This window comes from Pteronotus mesoamericanus, unplaced genomic scaffold (genome assembly GCF_021234165.1).
Source record: "Pteronotus mesoamericanus isolate MK-2021 breed Mesoamerican mustached bat unplaced genomic scaffold, CSHL_Meso_final contig_2, whole genome shotgun sequence".
Taxonomy (NCBI): domain Eukaryota; kingdom Metazoa; phylum Chordata; class Mammalia; order Chiroptera; family Mormoopidae; genus Pteronotus; species Pteronotus mesoamericanus.
Window position 1 is genome coordinate 23,940,768 of NW_026555084.1, and position 12,696 is coordinate 23,953,463.

Here is a 12,696-nt window from a genome sequence, read left to right on the forward strand (position 1 = left end):
GAATTGGTGGTGACACTGGCAACAGCATCTCATCCCTGCCCTGAGACCTTTTCTTGACTTATTAGCTTCTTGTTGCCTCCCCCATTACAGAGCAGGTCTGGGGAAGCAGATTTCACCTTTGATGTCATCTAGAACCACGCTGTGGTTTTCTTAGACTGAGACTTTCCTTCCCACATCCTCACCTCTACTTCCTCTGCCTGTCTTAGGAGATGTACACTAATGTGCATGCCGGCATTCATTGTCTCACAAATGTGTGCACACTTTTTACACGTATGTACAGTTTATGTGCATATGAGCACGTCTGTGTGTACGCACATACACTCACTCACTCATACATACTCCCACCTGCCATCTGCTTCTGTCAGTGAGGGGGGAAATCTGGGCTACTGAACAGCAATAGCGTTTAGAGGACTCTAGGGGCTGATTCTCCCTGAGAGTGATCTGAGGAAGAACTGTGTGCTCTTGACTGCTGGCATCTTGATGCCATGTGCCTCTGAGCTTCAGGGACCACACAGGAAGTCCAGCATTTGAACAGGCCTAGGTGTCCTTGAATACTGTATGTGCATTCCCAACTTCATAATCATGAGGAAATTGGGAAGGGATGAGGTTGGCCAGGGACAGGGATAAGTAGAGGAGAACAATTTGAATAGCGCTAGACTTTAGAAACTGACTCCAAGACAAATGTATCATTATCTTCTCCCACCCACCCCCAAATTGACTATTTTACCCTCTGCATTCTGGGAAGAGAGTTCAAACTCACATGTTAACTAAGTATCAAAAAGCCCGCTTAAACTGGGACAGAGGAAGGATTCCAAATATGAGTGTGAATATTAATGTTATGTAAATCACATGCAAATAAATTAAAAGCAAAAAATAAATAACTGGTGGGTCTTGAAAAGGAACAATTAGCCTGAGGTGAAGGCAGGGCAGGAGCCACAATGGGGTAACTTCCAGAGTCTGGGCAGAAGATATGCCTACTCTAGTGCTCTAAACATCCTGGCCTATAACTGAGGAGGTGAAAGTGGTTTGTTATGGCCACAAACAACCAACTGACAAGTATTTGTCAAATGCCCACCTGATGTGGTAGCAGAAGTGGATTTTCCATGAAGCTGATGAAGCTTAAGCTTCAGGTTTCCTTGTTCACACAGGCCCAAAGTCTGCACTTAATTTTTTAAAAACTGAATTTATTGGGGTGACATTGATTAACAAGATTATAAAGGTTTCAAGTGCACAATTCTACTACACATCATCTGCACACTGTATTGGGTGTTTGCCACCCCAAGTCAAGTCTCCATCTATCATCCTTTATCCCCTTAAACCCTCCTCCACCTCCCTCCACCCCGCCAAGGCTGCACTTTATTTTATATTTATAATTTTATATTATTTTTCTTAAAGGGGGCTCCCCCAAATTGCATAAGCTTAGGGACACACAAAACCTGGGTCCACCTCCACAATGAAGAGAATAAATTCTCTGTTCTTAATTTAATTATCAGCCTTCTTTGAAACTATCTCTACCAGAGATACCCATCTGTCAGAATGGCCTAGTATACCCCTTCCCCAGGGAAGAAGAGGATCATATGACCTCCAAGTCTGCTCCTAGCTCCAGAGCTCCACATATTTCTTCCTTGAGGCTGGTGTAGGGGGAGGATAAAGGTAAGTGCTTTGTTGTTAAAAGTAACTTGCCCAAATCCTGAGAACCTCAGGGAGTAAATACCTGATAAATAATAATAATAATACCTTACATTTGTAGAGCCTTTGAGAGTTGATATAGGGAATGTGTCATTTGTTCTTCAAAACAACCTTGAATCAGGGAGGAGATATATTACGTAGATTTGTTATAGGCAAGAAACTGAAGCTCTGAGGGAGAGGTAAAATCACAATAACAATAGCTCACATTCTAGGGAGGATTACAAACATTATTACATATTATACTACTTTAATCTGCACAACTCTATAAGGTAGGTACTATTACAATCCTTATTTTAGAAATGGGGAAGCTACACAAAGAGGTTAAGGAATTTGCCCTAGCCAGACCAAAGAGTGGCAAATCAGGATTCAAACTCAGGCAGTCTGGCTGCAGAGTTCTTGCTCTTACTCAGTGCACTACTCAAATAACTCATGCATGGTCCAGGCCAGAATTCAAATCCAAATCTGTCTGATCCCAGAGCCTTTTCTCATCACCATTAAAAGCACAACCACCTCCCTAATGAACCAGAAAGCAGCAGCCAGGACCGCTAGTGGCCAGGGTCCTGGAGGTGAGGGACAAGGGGTTAGTGGAAAGTCCAAGCAATTGGTCTAAGGACCAGGGTCTAGCCAGGAAGGAAGGATGGAGTACCTGTGTTTCTCCTGGGCTAATAGCTCAGGGTGGGCAGAGAGCCAGTAATCACCAACCTGTGATTCACAAAATCTTCAACCTGTGAGGAGCCTGGAGGGACTTCTTCCCTTCTGAGTCCTCAAGATCCCAAAGTCTTTGGCCCTTTCTCCCCACACCTGCAATTCCCTGACAAATGAGATCAAGATTATGGTCAGAGGTGTGTTTAGGGAGGTCACCATGGCAACAAAGTAAAGGCTAGTGGATTAGGGGTAAGGGTGAGTTAGGAGACAGTTGTGAAAATCCAAGAGAAAAATAATGAGGCCCCAAACAAACCAAGGTAGTGACTGTAGTGTGAAAAGGGATGCTGCAGGAACAAATGGATGAAGAGTGGACAGGGATGTCTTCTTCAGATGATACAGCCCACATTCAAGCCCCAGTGGAAGATAGGAGAATAAGAATGTGTGAGGTGTAGGGGGCAATAAATAATGAGGCTTTTAGGATAAGTAGCCCCTGGAAGCTGCCAGAGGTGTTAACATCCCATCTTCTTACTCTGTGGGTCTCCAGTCAGGCCGATCCTCCCTCCTCCCCGCAACTCCCAGCTGTGTGTGTGTGTGTGTGTGTGTGTGTGTGTGTGTGTGTGTGTGTGTCTACATGTGTCAGTCCTAGGCTCTGGGGCCACACCACAGGTTGGTGAGCTATGGGGAGCATCAGGGAAGGGTGATTTAAAGTCTCATTCCCACTGCCCTTCACTGTGCTGCAAGGACAGTTCAATGTAATATATAATTACCACCTCCCCAACAAGGCTGAATGTACACACAGCAGAGCTCCCCACCTTCCTCCCACTCCCTCCTGCCTGCCTACAGACTATAAATCAGTTTTCAATCCAGAGCGCTACCTGTAAATGTTCAAGTTCAGGATCCTTTCCTCATAGTCCTGCATCCCTGGGGGGTGGTTCAGGCTCTGAGCAGCACCCCATTCCCTCAGTCCTGATTCTCACTTCTTTCTTATGCCCTGATTAATGATGAGAGGGGCAGCTTGGAGCTGCAATTGGATCCTCTGTCGCTGGAGCCCTGGCTTGGGGATTGGGGGTTGGTGGCTCTGTACCTACCTGACTCAGTAGGTCTGAGCTGGACACTGTCTGGTGTGTAGAACTATGGACATGCTCCAGATCAATTGGGCAAGAAGGCATTGAAACTGACCCCTGTCCCCAGAATAGCAACTTCCTCCCTGGATTTGCCCAAAGGAGACAGGTGAGCACCTTCCCTGGAGGGTCTCCAAAAGACAGCACCCTTATCATGTGCTGATGAGGGGATGAGGAGGCACCAGCCCATGGCTTTGCCCTGAGCTGGGATGGGAAATCCCATGGTGTACCTTGGGTGTGATAAAAGGACAAATCAAGAGAGAAATTTTTTTATTTTTACCTACCAGGTAACATCAGGACTTTGACTCTCCCTTAAAAAAATAAAAAATTTAAAAAGCTGGCTGCTTTCCTTCTCTCTTTCCTGCCCCTCTTTGCTAAGATGACTGCTACAACCTCCCCATTGGCCTACCTGCAACCACTAGTACCCAACCAATACATCCTCCTGCTGAATGGAGGTCATATCATGCCTCTTGCTTCCTCAATTAAACCTCTTTGTGAACTTCCCTCTACCTTTAGGATAACACCAAATTCCTTGTCATGGCTCACAGGTCCTGGCCCTGCTCATCTTAACTATGTCAACCTTATTACCTCACGCCAGCCACAAGGCCCTCTGCTTTCCAACACTCCTGCCACAGGGGCTTTGCGCTGGCAGTTTCTGCAACCTGAAACATTCTTCTTCTGGTTCCTACTATTCCAGGTCTCTTCCTATGTCACCACCCTTCTCTGATCGCTCTATTTGATGTAGGTCCCCCTTTCTTTCTCAGCACCCTGTTTGTTCACTTTATAGTACTTATTACATATTACATAATTTGTATTCCTGTATTCATCATCTCCTCATTTTTTGTGGGTTTCCTGATTAGACTGGAATCTCTATGAAGCTAAGGCCACACTGTCGTATTCACCACTGTATTCCAGGTGCTTAGCATAAAACCTGGCACGTACAGCTATCATTCTTTGAAAGAACTGAATGCATGGGAGATGGCTGCCAGAGGAAGTCGTAGAAATTGAAGCTGACTCTACCTACCCCCACGAGCGCACCCCCACTTCAAGCAGCAAATAGATTTTTCCTTCCCTAGGTCAGGGTTGCAACTGCCCTGGGGAAACTAAGAGGGTTCTCTGGGTTCTTGATCTTCCTTCCTCTCCTCTGGGAAAACTCAGCTATGGCCCCTTTTGGCTGTCCCTGGAGCTGCCCCTCCATGGATCATGGTCAGTGGTCAGTGTTTACTACCTCCCACTCCCCAACAAGGTCCCTGGTTGCTGAAAATCATGCCCCAATCAAACTCATACCTGTGCTCACCGGGGTGGGCGGAGGAGAGGAGCATGGAAGGAAGGAGCTGGGGGTGGGGGCTGGGGACTTAAATGCAGAAAGTGAAGGGAGGCTGAGGAGGCAGATATTCCACACATTATAGTGTCTGTGAAGTGAATACAAATGAACTAAGAGCACCTTTTGAACAAGTAGCTTTTATTGAGGGAGTTGCTTTAATCTCTAAAGGGCTTCATGACTGTGAGGAGCTTCCTGCTAGAAGACAGGGTGGGGTGGGAAATGTGAACTCCTTGTCAGGAACTACCGCACAGAGCCCTACTCCCTGTGCTTTTAGATTCCAGACATGCTTCTTGTGACTAATGGAACTCAGAGACCTCTAACCTCTGCTTCCATATTCCATGCCCCTCTCCCACCCTGAGTCCAGGGAGCCTGGCCTCTGGGCTTCCAGGAGGTCAAGGCTGCTGGATGCTGCATCGCAGGTCTAGATGTTGAGTGAACTGTAAGCAACTGACTGTGGCTACAGTGAATCAGCTCTGTGGGCTTTCTGATACAATTGCTCCCGGGCATGTAAAAAATCCCTGTGCCTGTGTGTAAAAGTATGTGTGCCATAGGCACCAGTGGGTTTGAGTCCATTTCCACGCACCCCCAGGACCAAGGATCCCTGTTTTGTGTCTGTGCATCTGTGTGTGTCTGCCCCCCATGTCTCCATCCATTTGTACTCCTCACGTTGGAAGGGGGGGCGCGGAGGGGGGCGGGTGCTGCCTCAGCTGCGAGTCTTGCTTTTCAAGGACTAGTGGCTTTTAACAGAATGATAATGAACTGATGACACATGGAGGCATTTGGGCTCTGGAGAGAAACCAGAGAAAAACAACTGGGGACAGAAGAGAGGATTGTGATGCGTGGGGGCTCAAGGACCTTGTCTCTCAAAAGCCCATTTGAGCTCTGTTCAGATTTTAGAGGTTAAGGGGATAGGGGCAAAGGAGTCCCAGGCGATGTGGGAAGCACACTATCAATATTCCCAACCTGGCCTGCCTGCCTCATCCAGAACCCTCCATTCCCTGCCTTGCTGACTCTCTTGTCCTCCTAAAGCACTTACCTTGACTATGGAGCTATGAGGCATATTCCACTCTCCACTGGCTATTCCACTCTCGCAGCTTCTGCCATTCTGGCCCTCACCCAAAATCAAGTCTGCCCAGGGATGGGGAGAGGGGACTGCTCCTCTGTATTGGATGGCATAGAACGCTGGCAGGCACAAGGACACATAAACAGGCCTTTGAGCACAAAAACTGGAAAGTTACCCCTTGGACATGGAGACTGTCAAGGACTTAGGGCCAGGTGAGTTGTCACTAGGGAAAGAAGGAAGGAGTCCAGAATCTTGCAGAACATTCACACTGGAGGGACCTTGGTTGTAAACAGAAACTCCTCTTATGGGTCAGAATAGAAAAAGTGCTACCCAACTCCTAAAGGTTTCAGAGAGACTTCATGGAGACCTGGGCTTACAGCACACAGGGCTCACCGCACTGGAAAGCTCCTCCACCTCACTGCCACCGAGAAGCAGCCACTTCTCCGCAAGCTGGAAAGCACCACGTCCCCTAGTACAGCCTGGCACATAGTAAGTGTTCAGTAAATATTAGTTCTTGTGAATATTAGCATAATCTCCTGTTGGAAAGTCTCTGAGGGTTGTCCCTGCAGAGAAGGCCGAGGCTCTGGGACTCTGGGAGTCAGGAGGAGCAGGGGCAGGGTGCCGTGATGCTCAGCTGAAATGCCAGGGAGGCAGGGGCCTGGCCCCTACTCTGGCCTCTCCTTCCCCTGCCCTAGCTCCTGAGGGGCATCTTGTCTCTGGGCCCTGCAGGAAGTCTTCCCTCTTTCCCAGGCAGGCCTGGTGACCTTTCACTAAAGTCTGCAAATACATTCTTGGCGAGTCTTGGAAATGAAATTGTGCTCAACATTTGTAGAGGGCTTTCCTACTGCCTAGCCCTTTACAGACATTAGCTAATTAAATGGAAGGGAAAGGAAGAGGGCCTGGCCTGTGTAGCCAAGGACTCCAGGCCCTTCTGACCTGGGCAGCTCCAGTCTCTTTCCTCCATTCTTTCCCTGCAAGGTTGGACTTACTCTAAAGAGGAAGTGACTCCTGGGGAGGTGGCCACTAAGGTAGAAAGCTAAGAGAGGAGGGAGTTTGACTATAGGTTAAATAGGTGAGTATCTTCCTGAGGCCATTCTGTCCCACTGCCAGCCATATCCAGCAACTGTCTCTGTCTGAAAGTACAGTTATGTGTCTGCCATGAATGGGTCTGCCACCTTCTCCCCCTTTGGAGAAGGACACGAGATCAGACAGACTGTAACTAGAACCAGAGCAGGTTGCCAAAGAGCCTTCCCAGAGGGTTAAGGGGAGCAGGGCACACCTGTTCAGCTTGGTCTAGGGACGGGGCCCATCAGGGAGTCACAAACTTGGTCTAGGGACTCTCAGCCCATCTGGGAGTCACAAACTTGGACAGCAGCTCTAGCCTAGAGAGAATCACCTATCATGTAAACCTCTGCCCCTCATGCTCTTCCTGACCATGCGGGATACAGGGAAGCGATCCCAACATCAGCGGAATTTCTTGCACTGTCCACCTTCCCATTTCTTCCCCACTGTCATCAGATCCTGCCTGTGCCAGCAGTGAGTCAGTGAATCAGTGAGTGGAGCTGCTCCTAATGGGCAGCAAGTCAATTCCCACCAGGGGAGGAGAGAAGGAGAGGGAAGGAGCGAGAGAACGAGGCGGAGAGGAGATACATATACACGTACCTACATACACATATTCAGGACTAGGACTGAGGGGAAGGACCAAGAAACAGAGACCAGTTACAAAGAGTGACCTAAGGAAGAAAGAAGCCATACTTCAGACTGAGACTGTGGGGAAAAAGGACAGGAAGAAGACTAGGAGAGAGGGGAGAAGAAACAGTTCCACAGGTAACAGTGGTGTCAAGATTGAGGATTTCTTGGCAGAGCCTGGGACAACACCATGTAGAAATCTCCCCAGGAAACCTGGGAGAGCTGCCATAGGCCCCTGGAAGGAGAGCCACATCTCTTTCTCCCTCCCCCACGGACAGCGTTCACAGGGCCCCACCTCAGATGTGTGGGTTTCTTCAAGGGGCAGGCAGTGCACATCCTCCATCTTGATCCCATCACAGAGACCAGAACCTAGAGATTGAGCCCACCGTCCCACCTCGAGTTTATCTCCCTTTCCCCCACCAATCTGCTCCAGCCCAACCTGATCTCATCAGTCTGCCTGGTGCTGGTCAGACTCAGCAATTCTGGAGGCCCCACCAAGTTCAGCAGAGAAGGGCCTGACCTCCCCTCACCACAATTATCTGTCTCATAAAAAATAGGCATTGAACTTCATAAAACCAATTAAGGCTTCAGAGCCAGGGCAAAGGAGCAAGCAGGAGTCCGGGGAGCTCTGGCAACAATGGGAGCCAACTCCAAGAGCAGAGCAGTACCTGACAGCTCCCTCCTCTCAGGCCCAGCCCCCAAAGCTGCAAAGCTTTAGCAGATGCAACAGAAGAGGATGAGGTCAGATTCAAGGAAGGACTGGCTGGCTGGCTGGCTGGCCGGCAGGGGCAGAAAGTACAGGGACGGTGTCTTTTCTTTTGTGACTGGCAGCCTAACAGAGCGTGGTTCCTCCCTCCATAGCCCACTCTGATTCCAGAAATCCTCAAGAGCTTCCCATCAAGTTGCCAAGGCAACCGCAGCCCAGCAAGATTCACAGTGATGTTGGAGGGAGAGCAGAGACTGAGAGCAGCAGCATGCCTCATAACCGGCTGCCAGGATGGGGGTACACGTCTCAGAATGGGCAGAGAGGTAGAGGCTTTGGGCCAAAGCTAACATCCCCTGCCTCCCTGTCTGGCCTGTTCCAGGGTCTGTTTTCCTGTAGTTTGTGGGTCTGCACAGCCCAGTCCCAGGTGGGTGAGAAGACAGCATCAAAACTTCCCTCATTGTCAGGTGGGAATAGGGGCATGCTCTTACAGTTTCCCAGAATGGCAGATGTTGCAGCTCCTGGCCCAGCCCATGGGCCCCCTGCTTTTAAAGGCCAGTAGAGCTCTCTTCCATAAACACCTGCTCTGTCCATGATAATCCCTTGGGAGGCAGTGTTTTAAGGGGTTATGAGAAGCATAGGTTGCTTTGGAATCAGCCAGAAATGGGTTTGGCTCTTGCTTGGTCACTTTCGAAGACTGTGTGACCTTGGACAAGTCACTTCTTTCTCAGTCTCAGTTTCCTTAGCTGAAAATGAGGATAATATGATGAATCCCCAGTACTTAATAATATCATACATATAACATGCTTGCCTAAGGCCTGGCACTAAGTTGGCTTAAAAAATTAAAGCGGTTAAAATTTTATCATTATTATTACTATCTTAATTTTTGTTGCCATCAAGTGTAACCCCAGTTTACTCATTTGCAAAATAGGGATCATGATTTAATGGGTTGTCTGAAGATTATATAAGATAAAGCATGTGAAATGCTTAGACCAACACCTTACCCATAGAAAATACTCAATGAATAGGAGCTGTTATGATTTCCGCATCCTCCTTCTCACCCCAAGGCCTTCAGATTATATAGCAGGAGCCATCACTGAGCTGGACCAAACTCCTAATTCCCTAAGCAGTAGGGGCCATGAAAAGGAGGCCTCTGGAATTGAAGTGGGTGTGTGGGTGGAGAGTGGTCTTTCCTAATGGACATGCTAGTGAACTTCCAGCTCAAGTCTGAATGAGGAACAAGCCTTTGATTTCTATACTCCCCCATTTCCATCTCAGGAACCTGAGGTCCCCGGAGCAGGCTGATGTGCAGCTGACGGCCAGCATACTGGAAAGACGGGTAAACGGTCATTAGAATGGAAAACGTTTTGCCCCTACACAGAGGGTCAGATGACATAAGAGAATGGACAGGAGGACCATGTAGATAGGGTTACAATGTATCTTAAAGGTTTCTGACTTTTTTTTGTCCAGCTGAGGCCTCATTTCCACAAAGAGACCTCAGATGTGGCTGAGCAACTGCGGACTGCTCCCAGATCCTCCCCATCTTCCTCCTTGAAAATATCAACACTCCTCCAGGACCCAGTAACACTTCTGACCTCTCAGATCCATGAATAGACTGATTTGGGATGCAGTTTTCCTCATCCTCAGCCCTTTCCACAACCTTGTGCCTCACTGGTCCAATTGCACACTAATTGTATAACTGGGTGTCCCAGGGGTCTCCAGAGTGGGCCACAAGCTAAAGGGTGGGCTAAAACTGTAGCTGGAAGAACTTAAATAAAACCTCAGGGGGAAATGTTCTGGTTGAAAGGCTGGGAGACACATGGAAAAGGCTACAGGCAAGCTACAAATCTGTTTCTCTGCAGATTTTTGACCAGAAAAGGCCCTGTCTCTAACCTTTACTGCCCTAGAAGGCGTGAAGGTAATGCCTCAGTGGGGGTGTGCTGGGACTCTCAGGACCCCTAAGACATTGAGGAAGGCAAGGCAGTTCTCTTGCTATACCGGCCAGGACCCCCAACACTGGCTTTGTCTTTTTCTTCCCTGAACCCCCCTCCTCCATAGCCTGGAAATACCAGCTGCCTTAATGTTCCCAGCAACTCCAAAGCTCTGTGGGGATGTACTGATGCTGCAGAACCAGGCTCTAGGGAAAACCAGCGACTCTGGGTTCTGATGCAGAAACCAGATCAGAGGATGACTTGAATATGTCCTCCTCCAGAAAAATTCACAAACTTGGACCTGCGCCCTCAGCTCTGCTGGCAACAAAGACTTTGTCCCCAGCCCAGAGATCCCATTCTCCATACCAGGCACCACGCCCCATTCTTCAATCAGAGAAGACCTGGAGGTGCTAGAGCTAAAGGCTAGGCTTTTCTTTTGGGGCTATGTGACCTGATACAGGCATCTTGCCCTCCCTGTACCCATAAATCAATGTCCACTCAGGCCCTATTATTGAAAAGGAGGAATTCCTGAGGATCCGTGGCTTCATGGTGATTGGGTAAGGATACAGAAGTCTGAGGGAAACAACTGGAAAGAAAGTAGGAGCGGAGTCTTGGGAAGCTGCTGCTGCTGCCCAGAAAGCCATGGCTGTGTCAGGGATGTACCATACCCCACCAACCTGTTCAGCACTCCCCCCTCCCCCCATCCCCATCTGACTACAGGAACTGTCACAGAGCACTGTGTTAAGTCTAGGAGAAGGAGAAAAAGGCTCCCCTCTCCAGCCCCCATGATGAAGAACCTAGTGGGTAGGGCACGGGCATTAGCAACATATTAATCTGGAAGTCATTTTAAAGAAAATTCAGCTCCCTAAACATAGCCAAACCGGGGTCAGTTGCTGGGGACTGGCACTGGGCCAGGAGTTACATTGTGCCCAAACTGGGACCTGCCTGGCATTGGCCATGGCCCCGGGCGGTGTTGGTGACCTGACCTACTAGCCAATCTCCTAGGAGCAGAAGTCTGGTTCCTTCGTGCCTAAGGAATCTCAGGGACAAGTGAGAAAACTCAGTTTTCTCTCAAGTCTGTCTCCATCTGCTAGAAAAAGATTGCTTCCAGCTCTCAAAGGGTCTGCCCTGCTCACCTTCAGATTGGCAAGTGGACAGATAAAATTTCCTATGTTCTGAGTCCAGGCTGGGGGAGGGGAAGAGAAGAAACTGGAGCCCAGAATCTTGTCCTGAGATGGCCCAGGAGCGCCCCCTGCTGTCTTATTTACCTGAAGCCAGTTGGGTGAAGGAAGGTTAAAGGAGACTTTAGTTTCCCCAGCAGAAGGGGCCTCGCTTTATGCTGCCGCTTTTATAACACTGCCAGAGCCTGTATTAGAGATGGACTACCTCACGGGTCACTAAGGAGGGAATGTCCAGAGAGTAGTCTGGGAGGAGGACAACATACTGGGGACCTGCAGCCTCACCTGTGAGCACATGCCCAGAGCTCTGATGAGAGCTGTCCACTCTGCTCTGATGAGGGATGTCCCTGGCTTCAGGAGAAAAGTCATATTCTACAGAGCAAAATCAACTGCCTCCTCCGAGCCTCAGAAGAAATAGGCTGTTCCACACTCAGTGAATCATCTCAGTGTGTGTGTGCTGGGGGATCTGCCAGCCTTGAGGGAGAACAGGAGAGACTCCACTTTTTCCCAGTACCAGTGGGACACATTCAGATTTACCACTGATAATACAGATTATAACAGATAATAGCTATTTATAAAAGAACCTCTGGCTACATGTCTGTAGGTTCTTCAGGTCTCTGTAGCTCCAACATTCTATGAGTCTATAGAATAGACTCCATAGACACAGCCCAACCCTAGTTGTTGCCTTCTCTCCTGACCATCCAATCCTCGTTCCCCACTCCTCATTATTTCTTTTATCTGATTTAAACCTATCTGGCTGCATCCTGAAGAGTGGCAACCACAAGAAAGTGTCTTTGTCCAACATGTCCCATTTTCAAGATCAGAGCGAGAGAAAGACAAACACTGAAAAACCAAGGGAATAGGAAGAAGAAGCAAGAAAAAGGAATAGACAGATGACTGAATAAGACACAAGTAAATATCTGATAAAAACCACCTGAACATCTGGAGAGGTGGGCAACCAGCCTCAGTATAGTCTCTAGTCATTTTCCCTCTAAACATTTCATAGCTGTATCTCTGCACTCACACTAAATGAAGGAGCGAGTGCTTTGGTTGTTGGGAAGGCCTGGCTCTGTGAGGGGTTGGAGGGGGCAGCAGTCCTCCCTTAGCCCAGAGAGCTCTGAACCCACCTGCATAATGATCTTCCCTGTTCACATCCCCCCTCCTTCCACCAGCCTCCAAGCCTTATAGCACTAGGTCTTTGTGCTTTCAAAACAGCTCTCTCTCTCTGAGTGCCACCTTCAGGAAGTGCTGGGCTGATCAAATGAGGGAATAGAAGGAAGGAGAGCTAGTCATTTTCTCTCCAGAGCACTATCCCATCAAACAGCACCCCCTTCACCTCCCTTCCTCTCCTTT